Here is a 25544-nt window from a genome sequence, read left to right as displayed (position 1 = left end):
TTTCCATGCTTTCTGTTATATTTGGGGGTTTGTAACAGACCCCAATGAGAATTTTGTTACCATTTTTCCCTCCATGAATTTCAACCCATATGGACTCGACATCCTCATTCCCTTCGCTAATATCCTCCCTTAAAGTGGACTTTAGACAAGACTTTACATAGAGACAAACCCCTCCTCCTCTCCGATTTTTACGATCCTTTCTAAACAGACTGTAACCCTGTAAGTTAACTGCCCAGTCATAGCTTTCATCTAACCATGTCTCGGTTATTCCCACTATGTCAAAGTTACCTGTAGATATTTCTGCTTCTAGTTCTTCCATCTTGTTTGTCAGGCTTCTGGCGTTTGCGAGCATGCAGTTTAGAGGATTTTGTTTTGTTCCAATCTCCTCACTGTGGATTGTTTTAGAAATGTTCTTACCTCCCTTCTGAGTATGTTTTCCTGGGTCGTCTTTGTTCGAGTCTAATGTTTTTCTTCCCGTCCCCTCTTCTTCTAGTTTAACGCCCTCCTGATGAGTGTAGCGAGTCTTCTGGCGAATGTGTGTTTCCCAGGTTTGTTGAGGTGTAGTCCGTCTCTGGCGAGGAGTCCATCATACCAGTAATTCACACCGTGGTCCAGGAATCCAAATCCTTGTTGTCTGCACCATCGTCTTAGCCAGTTGTTTGCATCAAGGATCCTGTTCCATCTCCTGGTGCCATGCCCGTCTACTGGAAGGATAGAAGAAAAAACTACCTGTGCATCCAGTTCCTTTACTTTCTTCCCCAACTCTTCAAAGTCCTTGCAGATTGTCGGTAGGTCCTTCCTTGCCGTGTCATTGGTGCCAACATGTATCAGAAGAAATGGGTGGATGTCCTTGGAGCTGAAGAGCTTTGGTATCCTATCGGTCACATCCTTGATCATCGCACCTGGAAGGCAGCATACTTCTCTTGCAGTTATGTCCGGTCTGCAGATGGCTGCTTCGGTGCCTCTCAGTAGTGAGTCTCCCACCACCACCACTCTTCGTTGCTTCTTGGCTGTACTTTTTGCTGTCACTTGTTGCTGTGTGCCCTTTTCTTTTTTGCTTGCTGGTATTGCTTCATTCTTAGGTGTGCCATCTTCATCCTCTACAAAGATTTGATATCGGTTCTTCAGTTGTGTGGTTGGTGATTTCTCCATGGTCTTCTTGCTTCTTTTGGTCACATGCTTCCACTCATCTGCTTTTGGAGGTTCTCTGACACTTTTTGCACCTTCTGTGACCAGTAGAGATGCTTCTGTTCTGTCTAGAAAGTCTTCATTCTCTTTGATGAGTTTCAAAGTTGCTATTCTTTCTTCCAGACCCCGCACCTTTTCTTCTAAAAGGGCCACTAGTCTACACTTCTGACAGGTGAAATTGGATTCTTCTTCTGGTCGATCTGTGAACATGTAGCACATGCTGCAGCTCACCATGTAGGTTGTCACATCTGCCATGTTGCTCCTAGATCCTGCTGACTTGCTGTGTGTTTTCCTTCTTGTGTAATCTACTCAGCCAAGCTCTCTTGCAATAATGTCCTACAGGCAAAAATTCGCGCGCCGTAAGGCGCGCGGTTTGGTGATGCTTTCGAAGCAGCTGGTCCCGGCTGTACCCAACGATCTTCTAGCTTAGGGAGACTTCGCTTCTCCCAGAAGGCACCTGGAATATGCAAATTAGCCTCCTGAAGCTTGAATCCCTGGTTTGGTGATGCTTTCGAAGCAGCTGGTCCCGGCTGTACCCAACGATCTTCTAGCTTAGGGAGACTTCGCTTCTCCCAGAAGGCACCTGGAATATGCAAATTAGCCTCCTGAAGCTTGAATCCCTGGTTTGGTGATGCTTTCGAAGCAGCTGGTCCCGGCTGTACCCAACGATCTTCTAGCTTAGGGAGACTTCGCTTCTCCCAGAAGGCACCTGGAATATGCAAATTAGCCTCCTGAAGCTTGAATCCCTGGTTTGGTGATGCTTTCGAAGCAGCTGGTCCCGGCTGTACCCAACGATCTTCTAGCTTAGGGAGACTTCGCTTCTCCCAGAAGGCACCTGGAATATGCAAATTAGCCTCCTGAAGCTTGAATCCCTGGTTTGGTGATGCTTTCGAAGCAGCTGGTCCCGGCTGTACCCAACGATCTTCTAGCTTAGGGAGACTTCGCTTCTCCCAGAAGGCACCTGGAATATGCAAATTAGCCTCCTGAAGCTTGAATCCCTGGTTTGGTGATGCTTTCGAAGCAGCTGGTCCCAGCTGTACCCAACGATCTTCTAGCTTAGGGAGACTTCGCTTCTCCCAGAAGGCACCTGGAATATGCAAATTAGCCTCCTGAAGCTTGAATCCCTGGTTTGGTGATGCTTTCGAAGCAGCTGGTCCCGGCTGTACCCAACGATCTTCTAGCTTAGGGAGACTTCGCTTCTCCCAGAAGGCACCTGGAATATGCAAATTAGCCTCCTGAAGCTTGAATCCCTGGTTTGGTGATGCTTTCGAAGCAGCTGGTCCCGGCTGTACCCAACGATCTTCTAGCTTAGGGAGACTTCGCTTCTCCCAGAAGGCACCTGGAATATGCAAATTAGCCTACTGAAGCTTGAATCCCTGGTTTGGTGATGCTTTCGAAGCAGCTGGTCCCGGCTGTACCCAACGATCTTCTAGCTTAGGGAGACTTCGCTTCTCCCCGAAGGCACCTGGAATATGCAAATTAGCCTCCTGAAGCTTGAATCCCTGGTTTGGTGATGCTTTCGAAGCAGCTGGTCCCGGCTGTACCCAACGATCTTCTAGCTTAGGGAGACTTCGCTTCTCCCAGAAGGCACCTGGAATATGCAAATTAGCCTCCTGAAGCTTGAATCCCTGGTTTGGTGATGCTTTCGAAGCAGCTGGTCCCGGCTGTACCCAACGATCTTCTAGCTTAGGGAGACTTCGCTTCTCCCAGAAGGCACCTGGAATATGCAAATTAGCCTCCTGAAGCTTGAATCCCTGGTTTGGTGATGCTTTCGAAGCAGCTGGTCCCGGCTGTACCCAACGATCTTCTAGCTTAGGGAGACTTCGCTTCTCCCAGAAGGCACCTGGAATATGCAAATTAGCCTACTGAAGCTTGAATCCCTGGTTTGGTGATGCTTTCGAAGCAGCTGGTCCCGGCTGTACCCAACGATCTTCTAGCTTAGGGAGACTTCGCTTCTCCCCGAAGGCACCTGGAATATGCAAATTAGCCTCCTGAAGCTTGAATCCCTGGTTTGGTGATGCTTTCGAAGCAGCTGGTCCCGGCTGTACCCAACGATCTTCTAGCTTAGGGAGACTTCGCTTCTCCCAGAAGGCACCTGGAATATGCAAATTAGCCTCCTGAAGCTTGAATCCCTGGTTTGGTGATGCTTTCGAAGCAGCTGGTCCCGGCTGTACCCAACGATCTTCTAGCTTAGGGAGACTTCGCTTCTCCCAGAAGGCACCTGGAATATGCAAATTAGCCTCCTGAAGCTTGAATCCCTGGTTTGGTGATGCTTTCGAAGCAGCTGGTCCCGGCTGTACCCAACGATCTTTTAGCTTAGGGAGACTTCGCTTCTCCCAGAAGGCACCTGGAATATGCAAATTAGCCTCCTGAAGCTTGAATCCCTGGAGGTAGAGCTCCGTTTTTCGGAAGAAGGGCTAGAAGACCCTGCATAGACATAGACTAAAAAGATAACATTCTGGCTTACTGAAGCCACCACTAGTGGGAGCCTAAGAGCTTACTGTGTACAGTTAATACATTGACCTCAATTATGCAAGCTCCAAAGCTAAGCATAATGTGGTTTAATGCTATGTCTGTGCAGTTGTTAAAGAGCTGTGTATCAAAACAACAATACCTCACCTGCAAGAAATATGTATTAAGTAATTAATCAGCACATCATTTTTTACCGAACCATAACCTGATCTTATGGTAAAAGGTAGACAAACTAAGCATGATAAGTACCAATGATAAATACCAACACATATATAGTTCGGCTTAAGAAATGTGTAAAAAACTGTAGCTTGTTCGTAAAATGTAAGGTACATTGTTTCAGGACTAGACCAGAGTGCTATTTGTTTCCCTTAACCCCTGTGACATACATTTTAGTCACAGGTAATATGAGAGATGTATGGAGCAGGCTCAGGAGCTGAGCCATCACCATACACCAAACAGCAGGCATCTGCCTCTAATCACATCGACCACACCTCACTCAGAAACTGACGAGACCCGGAGAATCATATTGTCAGGTCCATTTTCTCACACACACTGAACATGGTAAAAACAAATCCAAAACTCAGTATTATTATTATTATTATACATTTTTATATATATATAATATATATATATATATATATATATATATATATATATATATATATATCAGTAGCAGAATTGTGGTGATTTTTCACTATTTGACCCCACCTGGATTTTTTGTTCTCATTTTTTCATTATGTTATATGTAAAATGAATGAAGTATTTTAAAACGACAATTTGTACCTTAAAGAAATAAGCCCTCCTACAGCTATGTTGCTGGAAAAAATTTTAAATTGGTTTAAAAAAAAAACAAGAGGAATTAAACAAAAGAAAAACCTAAAATCACTAGGTCTTCAATGGGGTAATACATAGAATGTTTATTACAGAAAATACTTTCCTCCATGCTGTAGGTGCACCTTAGACGTACCGTGAAGTGTAAATGAATAAATACTGCTGTGACTATGGGGTGTGCATAGAAACATTTGATTTATGTTCCTGTTCTGGAATATGCTAATTTAGTATAGTTTCTGCTTCTCATGTTGTGCTATTGCCACGTACCATATGGACCTAGATTATTCCATTTTATGATGCCGGTATAAAAAAAAGAGACAGTTTGCAATCTGTGTGCAAGACTAACTAATATATTTAATCAGTGTTTTCTGGTTTCAGGCAATATATATTATTCTTTGTATTTTTTCCAATATACTTTCTGCATTAATTCAGAACTTTCAGGATGTCAGCTTCATTATTTCCTCTGACATTCTAAACTCTTTTCAAATCATGTGATGTACACATGCACTATATGGACAAAGGGATTGGGATACATATTATACCCACAGGAGCTTTTAGGAAATCTCATTATAAGTCCAAATGCATTAATTTGGAACATCACTTTTGCAACTTGCACTATTTGGCTGGAGTCACACTAGAGAGAAATACAGACGAGTGCTATGTAAGAAAAAATTGCATAGCCCTCGGACCAATGTTAATCTATGGGCAGCTCCCATCATCTGTTTTTTTCTCGGCCGTATTATACGTGCGAGTCAAATCGCAGCATGCTGCGATTTGCACTGTATATTGGTCGAGATTCGCCAATGAAAGTCTATGGGTGCAAGAAAAACTCGCACACCACACGGATCATCAATGTGACTTATGAGAAATACGCACTCGGGTCCTTTGAAAAGCCGGCAATTCAGTGCGGTGTAATGTAAAATCACACTGACAGCTTACAATAGAATAGATAGAATAGCTATATACACCTAGTATAGGTGTATACATATACTGCTCAAAAAATAAAGGGAATACTAGCATTAGCACCGCTCCCGGTTGTAAACTATATATCCCCCAAATATGGATTACGCCGTCGGACTAAACGCCGGACAGGTATGGGTATATTGTTGTTTTTTTATTTTTTATTTATTACAGGAGATAGAGGACATCGTTTGGTTTGTCAGAAGAAAAAAGATGGCAAAATTACGTGTTCTTTCATTTCAATAAAATACTTTATTCTGCATGTGTGTGTGCGTTTTTTAACCCTTTACAAGCTTTAGGATTAGTAATTGATAGATGTCTTATTGACACCTCTCCATTACTAAGCCAGGCTTAATGTCACCTTACAATACAAAGGTGACATTAATCCCTTATTACCCTATATGCCACCTCTACAGGGCAGTGGGAAGAGAGAGGCTAAGGCTACTTTCACACTAGCGTTAACTGCAATCCGCCACAATGCGTCGTTTTGCAGAAAAAACGCATCCTGCAAAAGTGCTTGCAGGATGCGTTCTTTCCCCATAGACTTGTATTGACGACACATTGCGACGGATTGCCACACGTCGCATCCGTTGTGCGACGGATGCATCATGCTTCTGCGGACCGTCGGGAGCAAAAAATGCTACATGTAACGTTTTTTGCTCCTGACGGACCGCTTTTTCCGACCGCGCATGCGCGGCCGAAACTCCACCCCCACCTCCCCGCACCTTACAATGGGGCAGCGGATGCGCCGGAGAAATGCATCCGCTGCCTCCGTTGTGCAATGCGTTAAACGCTAACGTCGGAATCTCTCCCCGACGCATTGCGACGGGGAGATTCCGACGCTAGTGTGAAAGTAGCCTAAGTGCTGGAATTGGCGCGACTTGCTGAGGTGGCTGGGGGCAGATGTTTTTAGCCAGGGGGGCCAATAACCATGGTCCCTCTCTAGGCTATTAATATCTGTCCTCAGTCACTGGCTTTCCCTCTCTGATGCAGAAAATTGCGTGGGATCCCACACCAGGTTCTTCAGTGAATACATTCTTTTATTAAATGCATACAGGTCCCAAATTTTACACACACATACTTCTAACAGTATTAGACACTGATATATATATATATATAAATTTAATTGTCCTGCAATGGTTTACTGTATGTAAACCATGTCTCCTATCCTGTCGGCTTCTGCAATGATTGTACAGAAGCCGACAAATGAATAATCGGCTATTCTGCTATCTATCTCTCTATAATATATATATATATATATATATATATATATATATATATATATATACTAGCTATTGAACCTGTTCTACTCCCGGGTGGCGAACATTTATATTGGTATATGGTCTCCATCCTGTCATGTGCTGCTCCATCCTGCGCCCCCATCCTGTCATGTGCTGCTCCATCCTGCACCCCCATCCTGTCATGAGCTGCTCCATCCTGCGCCCCCATCCTGCACCCCCATTCTGACATGAGCTGCTCCCATCCTGCGCCTCCATTCTGACATGTGCTGCACCCATCCTGCGCCTCCATTCTGACATGTGCTGCACCCATCCTGCGCCCCCATCCTGTCATGTGCTGCTCCTATCCTGCGCCCCCATCCTGTCATGTGCTGCTCCCATCCTGCGCCCCCTTTCTGTCATGTGCTGCTCCCATCCTGCGCCCCCGTTCTGTCATGTGCTGCTGCCATCCTGCACCCCTGTTCTGTCATGTGCTGCCCTATTCTGTCATGTGCTGCTCCCATCCTGCGCCCCCGTTCTGTCATGTGCTGCTCCCATCCTGCGCCCCCATTCTGTAATTTGCTGCTCCCATCCATATGCCCCATACGCTGCTCCATAAAGGTTTATGGCCCCCATAAGATGCTTCATAGTATATGCCCCCGTACACTGCTCCATAAAGGTTTATGGCCCACATAGTAACATAGTAACATAGTAACATAGTTAGTAAGGCCAAAAAAAGACATTTGTCCATCCAGTTCAGCCTATATTCCATCATAATAAATCCCCAGATCTACATCTTTCTACAGAACCTAATAATTGTATGATACACATAACATGCTCCATAGTATTATATGCCCCGTACACTGCTCCATAAAGGTTTATGGCCCCCATAACATGCTCCATGGTATTATATGCCCCGTACACTGCTCCATTATGGTTGATGGCCCCATAAGATGCTCCATGGTATTATATGCCCCCGTACACTGCTCCATTATGGTTGATGGCCCCATAAGATGCTCCATGGTATTATATGCCCCCATACACTGCTCCATTATGGTTGATGGCCCCATAAGATGCTCCATGGTATTATATGCCCCCATACACTGCTCCATTATGGTTGATGGCCCCATAGGATGCTCCATGGTATTATATGCCCCCGTACACTGCTCCATTATGGTTGATGGCCCCCATAAGATGCTCCATGGTATTATATGCCCCCGTACACTGCTCCATTATGGTTGATGGCCCTATAAGATGCTCCATGGTATTATATGCCCCCGTACACTGCTCCATTATGGTTGATGGCCCCCATAAGTTGCTCCATGGTATTATATACCCCCGTACACTGCTCCATTATGGTTGATGGCCCCATAAGATGCTCCATGGTATTATATGCCCCGTATGCTGCTGCGATATATAAAACAAAAAAAAATACCATACTCACCTATCGTCGCTGGGCGCCGAGTGCTGGGGGGCCTGAGCAGGCGGGGACACCGGCGTGCTGTGGGGGTCAGGTGCCGGAGTCGCCGCTCACTCAGGCCCCCGACACTTGCTATATTCACCTGTCTGTCCCGTTCCAGCGCTGCGCGCCACTCCGTGTTCCGGCTCTTCTGGCTGTGACTGTTGCCCAGCCACATAGTATATTGCCCAGCGACGTAGTATAATGCCCAGCCACGTAGTATATTGCCCAGCCACGTAGTATATTGCCCAGTGACGTAGTATATTGCCCAGTGACGTAATATATTGGCCAGCCACGTAGTATATTGCCCAGTGATGTAGTATATTGCGCAGCCACGTAGTATATTGCCCAGTCACATAGTATATTGCCCAGTTACATAGTATATTGTGCAGCCACGTAGTATATTGCCCAGCGACGTAGTATATTGCCCAGCCACGTAGTATATTGCCCAGCCACGTAGTATATTGCCCAGTGACGTAGTATATTGCCCAGTGACGTAATATATTGGCCAGCCACGTAGTATATTGCCCAGTGATGTAGTATATTGCGCAGCCACGTAGTATATTGCCCAGTCACATAGTATATTGCCCAGTTACATAGTATATTGTGCAGCCACGTAGTATATTGCCCAGCGACGTAGTATATTGCCCAGCCACGTAGTATATTGCCCAGCCACGTAGTATATTGCCCAGTGACGTAGTATATTGCCCAGTGACGTAATATATTGGCCAGCCACGTAGTATATTGCCCAGTGATGTAGTATATTGCGCAGCCACGTAGTATATTGCCCAGTCACATAGTATATTGCCCAGTTACATAGTATATTGTGCAGCCACGTAGTATATTGCCCAGTGACGTAGTATATTGCACAGAGCCACGTAGTGTATTGCCCAGTGACGTAGTATATTGCCCAGCCACGTAGTATATTGCACAGCGAAGTAGTATACAGCACAGAGCCACGTAGTATATTGGCCAGTCACGTAGTATATTGCCCAGCTACGTAGTATATTGTCCAGCCAGGTTTGTCACAGGTGAAAAAATAAAAAATAAACATATACTCACCTTTGCGAGGGAACCCTTGTAGTCCACGGCAGGTTCCGGTCCCAGGGTTGGTATTAACGCAGGACCTGTGATGATGTCGCGGTCACATGACCGTGACGTCATGGCAGGTCCTTCTGCCACCGGAACCTGCAACGGAAGATGGCGGCCGGCGCGAGTTGCAATGGAGGGTGAGTATAGCAGGTTTTTTTTTTTTTAATTATTATTTTTAACATTACATTTTTTACTATTGATGCCACATAGGCAGCATCAATAGTAAAAAGTTGGGGACACACAGGGTTAATAGCGGCGGTAACGGAGTGCGTTACTCGCGGCATAACGCGGTCCATTACCGCCGGCATTAACCCTGTGTTAGCGGTGACCGGAGGGGAGTATGCAGGCGACAGGCACTGACTGCGGGGAGTAAGGAGCGGCCATTTTCTTCCGGACTGTGCCCATCGCTGATTGGTCGCGGCAGCCATGACAGGCAGCTGGCGTGACCAATCAGCGAATGAATAACTGTGACAGAAGGACAGACAGACAGACGGAAGTGACCCTTAGACAATTATATAGTAGATATATATATAATATTTATATATATACAGTGGGGCAAAAAAGTATTTAGTCAGTCAGCAATAGTGCAAGTTCCACCACTTAAAAAGATGAGAGGCGTCTGTAATTTACATCATAGGTAGACCTCAACTATGGGAGACAAACTGAGGAAAAAAAATACAGAAAATCACATTGTCTGTTTTTTTAACAATTTATTTGCATATTATGGTGGAAAATAAGTATTTGGTCAGAAACAAACAATCAAGATTTCTGGCTCTCACAGACCTGTAACTTCTTCTTTAAGAGTCTCCTCTTTCCTCCACTCATTACCTGTAGTAATGGCACCTGTTTAAACTTGTTATCAGTATAAAAAGACACCTGTGCACACCCTCAAACAGTCTGACTCTAAACTCCACTATGGTGAAGACCAAAGAGCTGTCAAACGACACCAGAAACAAAATTGTAGCCCTGCACCAGGCTGGGAAGACTGAATCTGCAATAGCCAACCAGCTTGGAGTGAAGAAATCAACAGTGGGAGCAATAATTAGAAAATGAAAGACATACAAGACCACTGATAATCTCCCTCGATCTGGGGCTCCACGCAAAATTCCACCCCGTGGGGTCAGAATGATCACAAGAACGGTGAGCAAAAATCCCAGAACCACGCGGGGGGACCTAGTGAATGAACTGCAGAGAGCTGGGACCAATGTAACAAGGCCTACCATAAGTAACACACTACGCCACCATGGACTCAGATCCTGCAGTGCCAGACGTGTCCCACTGCTTAAGCCAGTACATGTCAGGGCCCATCTGAAGTTTGCTAGAGAGCATTTGGATGTTCCAGAGGAGTTTTGGGAGAATGTCCTATGGTCTGATGAAACCAAACTGGAACTGTTTGGTAGAAACACAACTTGTCGTGTTTGGAGGAAAAAGAATACTGAGTTGCATCCATCAAACACCATACCTACTGTAAAGCATGGTGGTGGAAACATCATGCTTTGGGGCTGTTTCTCTGGAAAGGGGCCAGGATGACTGATCCGGGTACATGAAAGAATGAATGGGGCCATGTATCATGAGATTTTGAGTGCAAACCTCCTTCCATCAGCAAGGGCATTGAAGATGAAACGTGGCTGGGTCTTTCAACATGACAATGATCCAAAGCACACCGCCAGGGCAACGAAGGAGTGGCTTCGTAAGAAGCATTTCAAGGTCCTGGAGTGGCCTAGCCAGTCTACAGATCTCAACCCTATAGAAAACCTTTGGAGGGAGTTGAAAGTCTGTGTTGCCAAGCGAAAAGCCAAAAACATCACTGCTCTAGAGGAGATCTGCATGGAGGAATGGGCCAACATAGCAACAACAGTGTGTGGCAACCTTGTGAAGACTTTCAGAAAATGTTTGACCTTTGTCATTGCCAACAAAGGATATATTACAAAGTATTGAGATGAAATTTTGTTTCTGACCAAATACTTATTTTCCACCATAATATGCAAATAAATTGTTAAAAAAACAGACAATGTGATTTTCTGGATTTTTTTTTCTCAGTTTGTCTCCCATAGTTGAGGTCTACCTATGATGTAAATTACAGACGCCTCTCATCTTTTTAAGTGGTGGAACTTGCACTATTGCTGACTGACTAAATACTTTTTTGCCCCACTGTATATATATATATATATATATATAGAATAGATGGAATAGAGAAGCAGAATAGATTTATAAATAGATAGCTAGATTACTGTATTTTTCAGACTGTAAGGTGCACTTTTTTTCCCCAATATTTGAGAGGAACATGTCTTAAAGTCTGAATGCAGGCTTACCGGGGAGTTGTGGTGGTGGTAGAGCAGGGTCCCTTCATCAGCAAGCCGGTGGCGGCAGAGGTGTAGCGATGCTGTGGGCCCCATGTTGGCAGCGAGCAGAGCTGAGTGTATCATTGCTTTCCCGTCTGCCATTTTCCTGTAGTCATGGTACGCTGGCAGCAGCGCTTGCACAGATTGGGATCTCGGCCCACAGGGGTGTGATAACATGCAAAGAGGGACAACTAATCTGGGGAATCTAATGCCCCACTAACAAAGGCCTAATTAGCATATCAAAAACTAAGGATAGAAAAAAATTTTTAAACATGCATGTAAGTGAATAACATTATACAGCGCTGGTTAGGCAGGGAATTTAGTCACACATATGTGAATGCTGCTGAGTTAGATGGCATGGGGGATCTGACAGGTTCTTTTTCAGCTATCCTTTATACTTCTGTTTACCTGGGAGGATCTGTTACCAGCTCTTAATGCAAAAGTACATCCACATTTACAACTAATTTAAGAATATTTGTTAATATGCAGAGGCATAGATAGTCCTCATTTTCCAGTAATCTGTAGTCTTAAGCACTATGGGGGCAGTAATGTGGGAAACAGCGGGTTGGCACCCGACACAGTTCTCCAGCTCTCAATCAGGAAAAGTCCCTATCCATTCAGCACAGGTATAGAAATAACGCAGAATGAAGAAACAGAGCTAAAATATGCAGATGGCTGATCCTGATTTTTGACATGATTTCAGTCAAAATTCTTGTTCAATTCTGTATAAACAAAATTCTTAAACTATTTCATTAAAAAAGTGACGTGTATTTTTTTTTACTTCAATATAGACATGGCTAAATAATATCATATTTTTTCACAAATTTAATTACTGGATGCAGCAGTGTTTTGGGGACAAATAAAAGTAAGCCAACCAAGAAATTGCAAGAATGGTGTCTGACTTCTATCAAGATGTTCCATATGTATCATACATTATGCACTACTGTGATAGGTTTGCGCCATCATCCGACTGCCTGGATTAGGCTTAGGCTGTCTAGCGATAAGATCGCATTAGTAAATGTAGGCCAATATTTCTGGCTTCATTACATCTAGACGACATCGAGAGCGGTATCAAGAGAAAATAGGAATTTTTTTACCTAATATTAAAGGGCTGCCCTGGTGCCACACACTTCCGCATCTGGGAGTGAGTGGTATAGCTTGCAGGAACCGTATACAAGTCTTATTTTAAAGAAAAGGACAGGTACTCTGCCCCTGAAGACAGTGTTGAATTGTAAAAATAGTATTCTGCAGTTTTACTGCGTTTTATTAGCCATGTAAAATGTGTACTGTATATTGTGGCTGTTAGTAATGTAAGTAATGTATAGATAGTAAGTACTGATGCTGCTGTGTGAATAATGTAAGGGTAATGCCTACTGTTAGTAACATGCACTCAGGTGTAGGGAAAGTATAGGATACAGTTTAATGCTTAGGTTAAAGATAGATAGTGACAGTAGATGCAATAGGGAAAGATACAGTTAAATATTTGGTACTAGCCTAGAATTGGGAGGGGGTTAGGGTAAGTAAAAAACAGAACTACTTCTTAGTTTAGTCAGTAAGTGAAAATGATAGTGAAAGTGTTGAAGGAAAGGTCAAGGTGCAGTGGACTGAAGCATGGTGTGGACAAAACATTCTGGTGGTATGAGGTCTTAGAAAACTCCTAATGAGCATTCCTGAGTCCAGAGCTCAAGGCTCAAGTTGGGAGCAATGGAGAGCACCAACTACCCTCCTGTACAGAGAAAGATGGATGTGGAATTGCATGAGGCAAATGTAGCGGATCTGAGGAATACCGCAGTGCTGACCGGGGAATCCCTAGGGCTAACTGGACCTGTAAAAGTAGGGATAGTCCAAGGTGAATGTAAGAAAATGATTGAAATGTAATGTGTGAATGAAGCAAGTGCCGGAGGGTGCTGTACTTGATACATCGTGTTAAAGACTGATGTAATTGAACTGTCCAGTAAAGTTGAACTTGTTAAAACGAACTGGGTGCCCCCTGATATGTGTGCGCCTGGTCCTGAAACTGAGGACGTAGAGACAGCAGAGGCCTCCGGCCTACAAGTGAACACATAGTAACATAGTAACATAGTTAGTAAGGCCGAAAAAAGACATTTGTCCATCCAGTTCAGCCTATATTCCATCATAATAAATCCCCAGATCTACGTCCTTCTACAGAACCTAATAATTGTATGATACAACATTGTTCTGCTCCAGGAAGACATCCAGGCCTCTCTTGAACCCCTCGACTGAGTTCGCCATCACCACCTCCTCAGGCAAGCAATTCCAGATTCTCACTGCCCTAACAGTAAAGAATCCTCTTCTATGTTGGTGGAAAAACCTTCTCTCCTCCAGACGCAAAGAATGCCCCCTTGTGCCCGTCACCTTCCTTGGTATAAACAGATCCTCAGCAAGATATTTGTATTGTCCCCTTATATACTTATACATGGTTATTAGATCGCCCCTCAGTCGTTTTTTTTCTAGACTAAATAATCCTAATTTCGCTAATCTATCTGGGTATTGTAGTTCTCCCATCCCCTTTATTAATTTTGTTGCCCTCCTTTGTACTCTCTCTAGTTCCATTATATCCTTCCTGAGCACCGGTGCCCAAAACTGGACACAGTACTCCTTGTGCGGTCTAACTAGGGATTTGTACAGAGGCAGTATAATGCTCTCATCATGTGTATCCAGACCTCTTTTAATGCACCCCATGATCCTGTTTGCCTTGGCAGCTGCTGCCTGGCACTGGCTGCTCCAGGTAAGTTTATCATTAACTAGGATCCCCAAGTCCTTCTCCCTGTCAGATTTACCCAGTGGTTTCCCATTCAGTGTGTAATGGTGATATTGATTCCTTCTTCCCATGTGTATAACCTTACATTTATCATTGTTAAACCTCATCTGCCACCTTTCAGCCCAAGTTTCCAACTTATCCAGATCCATGTGTAGCGGAATACTATCTTCTCTTGTATTAACTGCTTTACATAGTTTTGTATCATCTGCAAATATTGATATTTTACTGTGTAAACCTTCTACCAGATCATTAATGAATATGTTGAAGAGAACAGGTCCCAATACTGACCCCTGCGGTACCCCACTGGTCACAGCGACCCAGTTAGAGACTATACCATTTATAACCACCCTTTATAACACAATGCAATGTACAGAGAACACTCCTGGACTGGGACTCGATTTGTTTGCAAAGTGCCATTTGCCTAGCGCAGTCACAGGTCAGTATTCAGATCTCTTGCATACTTCCGCTAATGTCATGCTTGGATGCTCCACGAATCTCTGCAGCATCCAAACTCTCCTTCTCTCCAACTGAGTATGCAATGAATGACTTTTATTTTACTAATGTACTTTCATTAATGGCCTAAGGCCGGTTTCACACTAGCGTTTGTGTACGCAACATGTTGCGTTCGGCGAGCACATCAAAACGCCGCACGGGGACGCATCCACATACAACGCATGACCACGCATGTCCATGCGTACACAATGTTAAAGATAGGTACGCAGGACAGATGCGGATGTATGCGGATCTGAAGGTAAGTAGTATGCAGCCCTATGCAGTGTACACAAACGCTAGTGTGAAACCGGCCTTAGGCCATTAATGAAAATACATTAGTAAAATGAAAGCAAAGGGATGATGGATCTGTAAGAAGCTCTTCAGAGTGCTGGAGAACCCCTTTAAGTCTACTCATAGACAATAGATTGTTTTCTAAGATAATTTGCTGTTTATAAGGCTGTCACACACGCTTCATTATCTGTTTCTGAAATATGTTGTTTACCCTCAACTATCATTTTAATATGACACTACATGCATTTTTTGGCAAAGTAATGGAGTAAAGATAGCTAGACAACAAGTGCACCCAGCGTCTAACTTGTTCCTATGTTATTAATGCTGGATAAATCAGGGAAATGATATTAGAGCTGTTCGAGAACACTTGCAATTAGCAATGCAGCAATACTCGAGTTGTAAAAATCACCATGACAAGTGTTATCACACAGCTGCTTCTCTCGTTCTCAGTCTGTGTATCCAACTCCCACATAGTGCATTATATAAGCGAGATCAGAAAGTAAGCATGTGGGAGTAGTGCATAAATTAACAAGTGTACTTGTGCTAATCCAAAATGCTCTGTCCTTGCCATTATAAACACTAGAGGAGATGGCAGCAAAATTGTAAGTTATCAAGAACAAAAAAAAATGCCAGCTTCTGCCACTAACGATGTATCCCCAATGTACTGCTGTAATATTATACTTGCTAGGGTTACACTGATTTATTTTACATTCTAGTTGGCAGATATTTGGCAGTATTGCTGGTTTGACTCTCCAGCTATTACAAGAGATCAACTACCGGTATACTGGGGGGTTTCATTTCATAATAATAACTGGAGAGCGACATGCAGACCCGTGCCCTAGACCAGTCGTGGGCAATTAATTTTCCCAAAGGGCCACATGAGAGACTGTGACTGTTGTGGAGGCCGAACCAATAGGCTGAAATTATTTCTGCTCAATATTAACATTAACATATTAATTATTTTAGATTTATCTTGTATCACTTAATATTGAGCAGAAATAAGTATGCCAACATCCTCCTATAAACTGTATGAGCCCACACAAAGCCCCTCATATAACGTATGAGCCCACACACAGCCCCTTATATACTGTAACAGCCCACACATAGCCTCCTGTATTCAGTTTGAGCCCACACATAGCCTCCTGTATTCAGTTTGAGCCCCCACATAGCCTCCTGTATGCAGTTTGAGCCCCCACATAGCCTCCTGTATGCAGTATGAGCCCCCACATAGCCTCCTGTATGCAGTATGAGCCCCCACACAGCCTCCTGTATGCAGTATGAGCCCCCACACAGCCTCCTGTATGCAGTATGAGCCCCCACATAGCCTACTGTATGCAGTATGAGCCCCCACATAGCCTCCTGTATGCAGTATGAGCCCTCACATAACCTCCTATTTACATGAGCCCCACATAATCTCTTATATACAGCATGTGCCACCACATAGTCTCCTATATACATGCAAATATCCCAACACATATTTAGCTTGTTCCTGTTCCTCCTGGTGCTCTGCCTCTGCTCTTTTCGATGCCCTGACTCTCTGCACTGTGCAGTGCACAGCTGATGTTATGAAATGATGTCATCACTTCTGCTGTCTCACAGACTAATTGGTGGAAGAAGGGGCCGGCAGCACCATCCTTCACCAATGTATTCACCTCTGTCTGCATCCTTAAGGTGCGGAGAATGGTGACAGCAGGCGGTGCTGACGGATGGACGTCAGGTGGGGGACAGAATGGTGCACCCCAAAGGCCACTGTTTCAGACCCTTGGCACTTTGCTCAGGTCTGCCCTAGACACATGGTGTATATATATAGTACATATTTGTATATATGTGGTAACCTCGTGTGGTATACGGCAGAGGGTTGTACTCCTGGCAGTTATATAATGTGCCTCACGGTGGCCAAGCCTTCTGTCACAATGAGCCTCTTTCCCTCTCCAATTACACAACGTTTCACGATATATATAAAGGTACAAGGGATATAACAGTGAGGGATAGTCCGTCGCTGCGCAGGATGCATATCAGACCGTTTGAGACGGGCTCCTGCACATAGGGCTGATCTTGCAGACAGTGAGCCCTCGCGGGCAGGGTCCACTCTCCTCCTGTACCAGTCATGACTTGCATTGTTCATGATTATTGTACTTGTTTTTTATTATGTATACTCCTCCTCACATGTAAAGCGCCATGGAATAAATGGAGCGATAATTAATAAATAATAATAATGGTGAATCCCACATCTGCACACATCAGAATGGGTAATGTAGAGAATAATGGCACAGTAGCTGCCTCTGAAAGTAGAGGATGATGGTTGTGATAGTGGTTTGTGCGACTAAGCTCCAATGATGAAGAAGCAGCATGACCTTAAACAGAGAAGTCTCTTTACTAATGATAATGGGGGCAAGTAATCATTTACAAACAGTGGGGAATTTCTGTTCAGATTTACACTCTCAGTTGAAGATTGACTTACACCTGCAGAGAAGCAGATCTCTGTGGGATACTTGTTTTATCGAATCGTGTTTTCCTTCCTTAGGGCTGAGGTATACTCCTGCCCTGAGATATTTTTTTACTCTTAGAGGTGCAATAGGAATTTTCCTAATACGAAGGCTGTCAGCTCCCGTTATTTTATTATTCCATATTAGGCCCAATAGTCAGGGGAAGGAAGCTCCTTCTCTTATAAAATGGCTTCCACAATCTCAATTTGCAGAACTGAGATTCTGGTTTGACTTTTATCCTAAGTCATGTGACAAAGATCATTAAAGGGTCAATATTAGGATTGCTACTTCCAATAGGTGGCACTAGAGTTGTAGTCCTCTTCCTCTCTAAGGAGACCATTTCCATATTTAATGTTCCAGAGGAGCATTGCACGATTTATAAGCCTTCTTATCTTGGCATGTCATTCTCCATAAGGAGAAACGTTACACCTTAGGCTCCATTCTCACATCCCATTTGAATTACATATGCTATCTATTTTTCTTAATGGCTAGCACACAGAGCCCTAAATGACGGATATGTCTAGGTTTGGTCCTATTTGCGGTCCAAGCTCATTCATTCATGTTAATGTGACCATAAGAAAAAGACATTGCATGGATGCCATCTATGTTGCATCAGGTAGCTAGCCATATTACACTGAGTGGTTTGCAAGGAGAAATTTTGGAAACTTCCATCTGTGGGTTTTTTTCATTAGAGAAAAATGGATGGTAAAAACAGACACATGGACCAAAAGCTTATGAAATTGGATCCAATCCAGATTTTTTTTTTGTATATGGGAAAATAAAATCAGACACTGGGACTTAAGGTACCGTCACACATAGCGACGCTGCAGCGATACCGACAACGATCCGGATCGCTGCAGCGTCGCTGTTTGGTCGCTGGAGAGCTGTCACACAGACAGCTCTCCAGCGACCAACGATCCCGAGGTCCCCGGTAACCAGGGTAAACATCGGGTAACTAAGCGCAGGGCCGCGCTTAGTAACCCGATGTTTACCCTGGTTACCATCCTAAAAAGTAAAAAAACAAACGCTACATACTTACCTTCCGCTGTCTGTCCTCGGCGCTCTGCTTCTCTGGTCTGGCTGTGAGCGCCGGGCAGCCAGAAAGCAGAGCGGTGACGTCACCGCTCTGCTTTCCGGCTGACCGACGCTCACAGCCAGAGCAGGAGGAGAGCAGAGCGCAGCGCTGGAGGACAGACGGCTGTAGGTAAGTATGTACTGTTTGTTTTTTTACTTTTAGGATGGTAACCAGGGTAAACATCGGGTTACTAAGCGCGGCCCTGCGCTTAGTTACCCGATGTTTACCCTGGTTACCAGCAAAGACATCGCTGAATCGGTGTCACACACGCCGATTCAGCGATGTCTACGGGGAGTCCAGCGACCAAATAAAGTTCTGGACTTTCTTCCCCGACCAGCGATCTCCCAGCAGGGGCCTGATCGCTGCTGCCTGTCACACTGGACGATATCGCTAGCGAGGACGCTGCAACGTCACGGATCGCTAGCGATATCGTCTAGTGTGACAGTACCTTTAGCCCAACATTGTAGTCACACATCGGTTTATTTCATCCTTGTGCTCTCCGTTTTATATAACGGGCTCACTGACTCATAGGGTGTAATGGAACCATTCACCCATCCGTTTTTTTTAATGGATTTCTCTGGCCGTTCCATTAAACTCATGGTATATCCTATTCTCAATGGGTTTTGTAGATCAGACTCAGCCACTCAAGTCTATGGGGATCTGTCCAAAATGGATGAAAAATGGAAGACATTCTTTTTTTTATTCCTTTTAACTGATCCATTTCTGGGTGTTAATGGAAAAAAAAAGTTGTGTTTACCTGCTTTTTATAAATGCATGAGAAAAAAACTATGTGCAAAGGGTATGTAAATGGGATGCAAAATAGATGATGCATGGGAGAACAATAAGTTTTGCAATGTTGAAACAGAGATCGATGCGTGATTTCAGCCATTATATTTAGACTGTGAGGCACTCCCATTTCTTGATGAAGGATGAATCAGATTTGACACCAATGTTTTTGGCTGAACGTGAATGTTTTACTGATATTTATTTTTTTTGGCGTAGACTTTTACTTCAATAACACTTATTTGTCTGGATGGTCTGGTTGTTGGGGACTCAATGTAAGCCCTGATGTATACTAATTAAACTATTAATATTTCAGTTCATTTAACTTCTTTTGCTTCTCTTTATACTGTACATTCAAAAGTGCAACAAAAAGGGAAAAGATGCAGAAAACATATTTTTTTTATATTGGTTGGGTCTGGTTTGCACCATCTGTCTGACAGATGATTTACTATAAATCAAACCATAATCGTAACATCCATTTTTGACGCAAAGAGCATCAAATTTACTTATGTGAATTTTATTAAATTTAGCACATCTTTCTCTAGTGCTAATCAGTTTAATAATGGCGTATAACATGCTTGTCTTAGCAAATTTTCCCTTAATTATCCAGGACAGGACAAGCTTCATTTTGTTATGCTTTTGCTTATATAGCACCATCATATCCCGCAGCGCTTTACAGACATTATCGGCACTGTCCCCATTGGTGATGACAATCTAGAATCCCTATCAGTATGTCTTTGGAATGTGGGAGGAAACCGGAGAACCCGGAGGAAACCCACGCAAACACAGGGGGAACATACAAACTCCTTGCAGATGTTGTCCTTGGTGGGATTTGAACCCAGGACTCCAGCGCTGCAAAGTAGAATTTTATTGTCGCCTATTGTACCCTTTGAAACAAATGCCTAGTGTTTTTATTTATGCCCTGATTGATAAAGACTATAAAAACGTAATAAACGCTTTAATTGATTTTTTTCTTTTAATGGGGTAAAAAGTTAAAGTGTCACGTCATTGTCAGATGGGGAATTTCATCAATTAATATATCAAGAAATGAATCTAAGTGGAAACAATTGTGTAAAAAGAATTTTATGGGATTTACATGAATACCATGTTATCACAGTTAATACTCAATGCAAATTAATCAGAGTGCTAAAGTAATACAATAGCCTGATATATTCAATAGCTGGAAACAGCAATTTCCTAATCAAATTCACGTGACAAAAGGCTATACTGAAAATGCAAATGTATAAAATAACAAATATATTTCCAAGCTGCAGGAATCTCCAAACCGTGACCCTTCATTTGTTGGAAAACTATAAGTCCTAGCACTTGGGGCATGTTGAGAGTTGTAGTTTTAATAAATCTGGAGAGTTCTGGGCACAGAGATGATGGACTATACCTGAGCATGACGCCGGACGGTCCTCGGCAATATGCCATGTGGCGTCCGTGTTTTGTTATTATATGGTAAGACAGCAGATGGCTCTCTTGAGTTTTCTTTGAAATATAGCAGGCTTTCCTGGAGCTGTAAACATTTCTGTTACACAGGCTCAACTGCAAATTCCCTGTTTTTTTTTTCTTTTAATTAGAATTATCTTAAATATATCCAGGAATTATAGATCTTTTAGCTTTACAGTATTTTAGGTTCAAAACACAATTTAGCAATGTGTGTCCATGTCAGACTATTTCCCGAAATGGATATGTTACATATGGAGTGGTTCACATTTATCGTGCTACAATATCTAATAGTGCAGAGCTCCCAGCTCCGATATATGCCAAAACTATTTACATATCCTCTTATATAAGAGCTGTCCCTGGTGCTGAGAGAAATACAGATCCACCAGTCTAACTACATTGTGCAAATACACAGTGGAATGTGGATTAAGATCAAAGAAACGCTTCTAATTATTCGTATTTAACATATTTGTTTTATTTATGACTTTATGACATTTGTTAGGTTATTTCAGGATTTATTAGATACCTCTACATTTTTGGGCAATTGTATGCCTAGATTGCCAGTCTCTGTACTCACCTGCTTGACGCTCACAACATGTACTGACTTTATCATTGTAGTCCCATTCCAGCATTATTTTCATCTTACCAACCCTTAGATATCAGTAATGTAAGTACAGATCATGCTTTTCAATACTTACTTGTAGCTGTCTTCTGCCATTTTCAGCACTGTTGAAGACCCCTTTCTGCATCATGTGACCACTGCTTTGACTTGCCAGCTCACAACCAAGACCAGTGATCCCCGTTCTCCAACCTTTCTTACCTTGAGAGCCACATTCAGCTCCGTGAGCTTGCCCAAATAGTGACATCCAGCTCCTTTGTCCCCACAGTAGAGTCCCTATTATCTGTATAATGACAGCCAAAGCTTCCCCCAGAAATCACACCAAGGTAGTATACTTGTATCTAAGGCTTCCTCATTTGACAATAATAAATAATAATAATAATTTGCTAATCTCGCATGAAGCCCTCCGAAGATACTATTGGATCCAACTTCAAGTTCCCCTTCTATCTGGTAGCATCCTCCTAAATCCAGTTTAGCACTTACTTAATTTGTCTCTCCAAACCCAAGGAAAAACATATGCTCATCTAGATCTGCTCTTTGATATGGGGCTAGTTCCAAAAGTCACCTTCTGGAAACTTGCTCTTCATACTTGTTCGCGAGACTAGGTGCTAATGCACCAAGGTACCAAGGTGGCAGACATTCGTGAGTCGCACATAATGTTCCAATGAGCCATATGTGACTCCTGAGCCACAGGTTGGGTATCCTTGGCCAAGATCATTACATCTTTTCTTAATATATGTCTATGAGGCCTTGTTCTGAGTCTTCTAGACTTACATTGATAAAGTGACTTCCTGTCAAACAGAAGACACTGCAGTGAGCAGTCTAGTCTCCGCTGCGGTCACATGATCCAGGAGAGGACCAGTGCAGAAGTGGAAATAGCAGAAGATGCGACCGGTAAACATTTTAATACATGCAAATCGACTAATAGATAGTAAACAGATCTGTTAAACGGATGGCACTAACGCGATGTGAACCTAGCCTTATAGATCTGTATGTTAGTTTATTTACAAGATGTTGTCTCACCAGTAAGTATTATGTTTATTGCACAGGTCTTGGAAAAATTACATTTGACATTATTGTGCGTTTCAAAAATGATCTTTTCAAGATTTATCATATTTTGTTATATCGCAATTTAGCACCATCTAGGGTTCAAAGTATACATGTCCACCTAAAAGCTGAGTGCTGGTGGATATACATGGTTATTTGCTTGCTTCAATGCCAAACCTTCATGCTTATTTTCAGCATGATCCTCTAATAGTCTATGCAAAATGCTTCTGTCTCTAATAGTCTATGCAAAATGCTTCTCCTGTTTGTCAGTAGAGGACCATAGAATGTGGAGTAGCTACGCAACAAAAGTTGAGAAGACTCTTCTGAGGATTGACTTGTGAGAATGTAATATTACACAATGTATTTGAAAATTGAAGTAAATGTGGGGAAGAGGTAGGTGGTACTAGTATGTAGAGTTTCATTATATGCTCTAGACTTCATAGTATGATAATTATTTAACTGTCTGCGTGGCAATTTACTGGGGATTATATATATATGGCTGCCAGAGGGGGAAGGAGACTTAGTAGTCTGAAGACTATATTTACAGCTGCCAGATGGGGAAAAGGGACTAGGGAACTTACAGTGGATGATAATTACATTTGATCATATAGAAGGAAATAGGCTAATTACTATATTTAAGTCATCCAGAGGAGAAAGAGACTGGCTAGGGTATTTACTAGGGCCTATATTTACAGCAGCTAGAGGGTGAAGGAGGTTGGCTTTGAACTTGCTATATTTAAAGCTGCCAGAGTGGGAAGAAGACTGACTGGCGCTAATGTAAGGAAGATAGGAGTGAGCTATACAGTAGGTTGCAGGCAAATGAGCTTTCAGAGCTTTATGTAGAAAGCAGTGGAATAGGACTTATCTTGCTGCCTAGCATCCTATCCACAATAGCACAGATTAGCAGTGGTATATAGTGGGGAGGGGGTAACAAAGAAGAATAAGATTAATAAGATATATTCTTGGGTAAACCTAGTTCAAAGTCATGTTAAATAGCAGTTAATAGCCTTTTGGGACTTATTTGAACTTGATTAATGGGAACGCCTTTTCCGAAAGAAATACCAACAATTGAATTAGTGTTCCGTACTCTAACTACATATTGTGCTACAGTAATACAGCCTCGTGAGCCTTGCATGTGTTCTTTATTCATGTATGTATCTTTTCATATCCAGATAGCCACATTATCAGGATTAGGTTGGATGGAGACAATAACTCAATGAAGTTTTGACTGATACTTGAAATGTTGCTTTCCACTTATCCAGCTGTCCATTCTTATTTCTCTCTAATAGTAACACACAGGAGGAAAACTGATCCTGACCATGCACATCAATCTTTTTTTCCGGACCCTTCAAGAAGCCAGATCGAAAAAATGGTGCATGTAGCATTTTTCAATCTGTTTCCATGTTTTTGCAGTAAAAAAACCCCATGACTACTGACGCGTTTCGGCATCAGTTTTGACATTAGATTGAATCAGCTAAGGAAGAAGAAAACTGAAAAATGGAAACCCACATCTAACCTTCAGCTTTTCTATTTTGGCAGTTGTGTACTTATACATTATAGAAATACTATTTCCACCGACAGCATTAAATATGGTCACATTGTTGAATGAGGCTGCCATTGGGAAATGCCTACTAGTGGATATTACGTTGTGGTTACATATATATATTCATAGCCAACAATTGACATTATACATGTTTGGAAACCCCCTCTCTGTTATGCCGCAGTAAGAGGGGTTGGGGTTTAGAAACCTATACATTGATGCTTTTAGAATCCACGTCGGCAATGAAGTTGGATAAAATGAAAGATAAAAGTTTGCATTTGTCTGTGGACTTGTAGTTGTTTGGATTTGGAAGCCTCTGTGCTGCGTGGGAGACATCCGGGGCCACAAGACATTCACGCTGTATGTGTTTTTTTCCCTTCACAGCACCACCTCTACTCTTTTCAGCTTCAAGTCTTTATCACACTGTTGTTTATAATGTGTATGCATCTAAGTAGAAAGCTTTTCATCTCTCGCCGTCTACGCTTCTTTCCTGCAGCCGCTCTGCGTTATTCACACATTTATCACAGTGGAACATGCAAATAGGGCAAGCTAGGGAGGGAAGTCAGGCAACTGAAATTGCACACAGATTGATGAGAAGCTCTTAGGCTGAAACTACCGGTGTGGGTAATTTTTCACATTTATGGCATGGCATGAAAACCCCTCTCTCCTCCTGCGTGCGACTGTGTAAGACAAAGGTGTCTGGGGATGACACTCCTGTGGATTTGATCTGCTAAACTTGCAGCTTTTGCTCCTGCTGCTGGTGCCATCAGACGCTTCACATCTTGTCATCCTCCATCACGGGGGCTATCTCTTGTCTCTTATTATATATTAGTTTATTGCTCGTGGGATAGCCGCATTGTGAATTCCTAATGCTGTGCCACTGCCGTCTCCCTGATTTTTTATTGATGCTTTTTTTTTCGCATTCATGTTCCATTTATTTCTATTGTCACTATAGAAAGTCAGTGTTTTCACCAAGTGGGAGATCTGTGCAACTTTATCATGACATGGAGTCTATTGTTTGCTATTCTGGACACTTGTTTGTGAGATGAAAGAATAGCAGGAAGAGAGGAGGCTTCTGATGGAATTATCTCTAGTCCTTTTTTCTGCAAGCGCTAAAAGCAATCCAGCCAGAAGATTGCTGTTAAGCATGCTTAATTTCTGGGGAGAAAGGCATTACAATCAAGAACACCAACTGAGCAAGAAGCTTGGATCTGTTATAAACTAGCAATTTCTCAAGAAAATTGCACAAAGCGGTGCTGTTTTTTTTTTTAAAGAAGGGGTGGAGAGAAGAGGAGGGGGATGATTTGATTAGAGAACGTGCAGGAAAGAAGATTGCCTCCTGATGCTGTTTCACATGCAATGATCCTTGGTGCCTGAAATCGTAGAGGATCAAGAAGCGTGGACTTTCGGAAATGCATG

General features: G+C 43.0%; 1 protein-coding gene across 2 annotated transcripts in view; it reads left to right on the top strand.

Annotated features, from left to right (window-relative positions):
* FGF14 (fibroblast growth factor 14) overlaps window positions 1-25544 on the top strand; it is a 760334-nt gene that overhangs the window by 460870 nt on the left and 273920 nt on the right. Inside the window, exon 1 of one of the 2 annotated variants that reach the window (XM_069757982.1) lies at window positions 24554-25544. This exon is cut by the window's right edge and continues 882 nt beyond it. The exons of the other annotated variant lie outside the window; for it this stretch is intronic. The gene's annotated coding sequence lies outside the window, so the exon portion shown is untranslated. Of the gene's footprint in view, window positions 1-24553 lie in introns of those variants that run through there. 2 annotated transcript variants of the gene reach the window in all.

The sequence above is a fragment of the Ranitomeya imitator genome, chromosome 3, assembly GCF_032444005.1.
Source record: "Ranitomeya imitator isolate aRanImi1 chromosome 3, aRanImi1.pri, whole genome shotgun sequence".
NCBI classification, from domain to species: domain Eukaryota; kingdom Metazoa; phylum Chordata; class Amphibia; order Anura; family Dendrobatidae; genus Ranitomeya; species Ranitomeya imitator.
Note: the sequence above shows the minus strand (reverse complement) of the source record. Positions and strands in the feature narration are given on the sequence as shown.